The following is a 2,892-nucleotide window of genomic DNA, read 5'->3' on the forward strand; positions in this document are numbered from 1 at the left end:
GTATTTTCTTAAAAATAATCAATTTAAATTGTTATTATCATTGAATATAATTATTTTTGACATAATTTGAGTTTTTGTTTACATCAAAACTTATCATATTTTAGGATAATTTTAATTTAAAATGTAATTTTCATACTTTTCAAACAAATTCTAAAAATATTTTTTAAATATTTTGTTATAATTTTTTAAAAAAATATTGAGTTGCATTTCAAATAAAAAGGTAAAGATATTAAAAATATTCTAATTAAAATATGTAAAATTTAATATAGTTTTAAGGAAATGGTCAAAATAAAAAAATTACTCATAAAAAAAATCATGATTTTTGTTAACTGGGCGGATCATTATTTATATGATATCGCAAATGAAAGAAAAATTTATGTTTTTACAATTATCTAATTAACTATGTATACTCATTTTTTTATATTTTTTATATTATATCACACATTCGTAAAAAAAACAGATAGTTTAAGATGCAAAAAAAATTATTTACTTAATGAATATAATATGAATGAATTTTACAAATACATCATTTAATAAAATAAATAATTGAAAACTGAAAATTCATATTCCCACTGGCGCGCGGATCAGGATCTAGTTTACATTAATGTGGTAGCTAAATATTAAGCAATTTTGCAACACATATACATTTTTATGGAAACATATATTTATTTTGTTTTTGTAAGTTCATCTATTAAAGTTAATTATCGTTAATAGTGAGAAAGAAATAACATTAGGCGTAATTAATAATTATTCTAAGGGCTGGTTCATATTTATAATTCAGTTTTAATAAAATAGATAAATTATTATTGGTAAATTTTATGGTTGTAACCCCTGTTCTAAAACGCGGCGCCGAGGGCCGCGTAATCGCCGGAAAGTCACGGGGCGGGCCGGAGTCGCCGGGATCAGGCTGTAATCGGCCAAAAAATTGGGTGTTTTGAAAAACTTCATTTTTCTTCATTTAAACTCTACAAATCGAATAATATTTCATAGATTCATCAATAATTAGTACATATCTAGCAAAAGAATGAAGGAATCACTGTAAAAACGACAAAAAAGGTAGCCGCCATGTCTAGGGTTTAAGGTTGTGACATAAGGAAGGAAGAAGATGAAAAGAAAATATCATTTTTACCCTTCATTAAACTTGGATTAAAAAAAATAGGCAAGGGAGATTCGAACCCGGCCGTACAGTGTGCTTTAACATGCAATGGCCACTAGACCACTTTAGGTTCTTGTTAATTCTATCAAGTTATCTAGTATATATACCGATAAATTAAATAAAAGTTTAAAAATTCCGCCTCGCGTAATTTCCGCTTAATCTCCGATTTTTTTGTTAGGCGTTAGGTTCAACCCAACCGTCCGACTAGCGCCAAACGAGTTCTCTAACGGGAGTTTTAACTAAAAATTAAAACTAGAGGCACTTACTGCATACCAGCCAACCACTCCCCACATCTATTGTTTCATTATTTATATATAGTAACTGTTTTGTAATTTCAAAAAAAACTATATAGTTTTTAATTGTCTAATTTTAGGAAAAATATATAAATGGTAAGTGTATATCTGTTATGTTTAGTAATAGCGTGATTAATAATGTGCTAGGATTAATAATGTATAGCAAGCTAGACAAATAGGTCGGTAAAAGTTGACCAGATGTTAAAAGATAAAAATGGGAAATAAACAATCAATGTCTTGCATCCTTCTTAGAAAATGTTTACGTAATTTTTAAATATATTTGTTATTGTTACTATATACGTCATTCTTGATGTTGAATATTTTGATATACCGTATTTTATTGAATCAAAGGTGGAGGCTAATAACAATTTGACAACAGTTACCTTTTTATCAGTTCACCTCGTGCGGCTTTTAGTTACAGTTGGTAATTATTCGTTAATAATTCACGTCACCTACTTCTACTACAGTTCACGACGACGTTTTCAACGGGAATATCTTTTATAGATCTGCACCGTACGAAACCACGTGCGTTGCGCAAGCCATGTTCTCAATGGACGGCTCTTAATATACATCAAAGTTCAAATTAAGAACAAACGAATAATTATCTGGCAGGAAAAAGTAATACTTCGAAAACAGTATATAAGTTATTGACATCTTAACCTCTAAGCATAGCCAGGGGACATAATCACATGATTCACATGGGGGAGATAGCGCATTTGTTCTGGAACTTCATTCATTTTTCATTTGTATAACAATTAATAATCTACTAAAACCCAGTCCTTAATCAGAGATCAAATAACGACCAACTAGAGCATTAGGGTTATGTGAAATACATACTAGTAGTTATCTCATAAGTTTATTTAGTAAGACTTATCAGGAGTCTTCTATAAAAAATGAAGTTTATTTAGTACAAATGTCGATTACAAGACTTTAAACGGTGACCAAAAGAATAAATGAGAATAACAAAATCCTTTTCATTTCTTAAATATTACACTATTTATTAAGAATAATTTGTTCATATGATTTCTTTTCATTACTCATTTCTTAAAGAAGTATATAAGAGAAACATTCCTTAACAAATTTGAGAAGAAACAATAAAATAAGTAACATATATTTCTTTTCATTCCTATTATTTTGTTCATTTTTATTATTTTCTTTTTTATTCTTATTTTTATTTTTATGACCACCAATTAGAGTCACATTAACTCACATAACTACATATGTTCTAAAACAAGCACACTTTTTAGAAACTATTTTCTAGATACCATATTAAGGATTTTTTTGAAATATGTTAAGAGCTGTATAAATATTTGTGGTATCTATAGGAGAAAATACAGATAATATCATTCAGAACGTCCTTTCTTTAATTATCCACCACGTATTGATGATCTTTATTTGCCAAAAACTGTATATATTGTTATTAATTTTATACACCATTTTTAA

Source organism: Brassica oleracea, chromosome C3 (genome assembly GCF_000695525.1).
Source record: "Brassica oleracea var. oleracea cultivar TO1000 chromosome C3, BOL, whole genome shotgun sequence".
Taxonomy (NCBI): Eukaryota; Viridiplantae; Streptophyta; class Magnoliopsida; order Brassicales; family Brassicaceae; genus Brassica; species Brassica oleracea.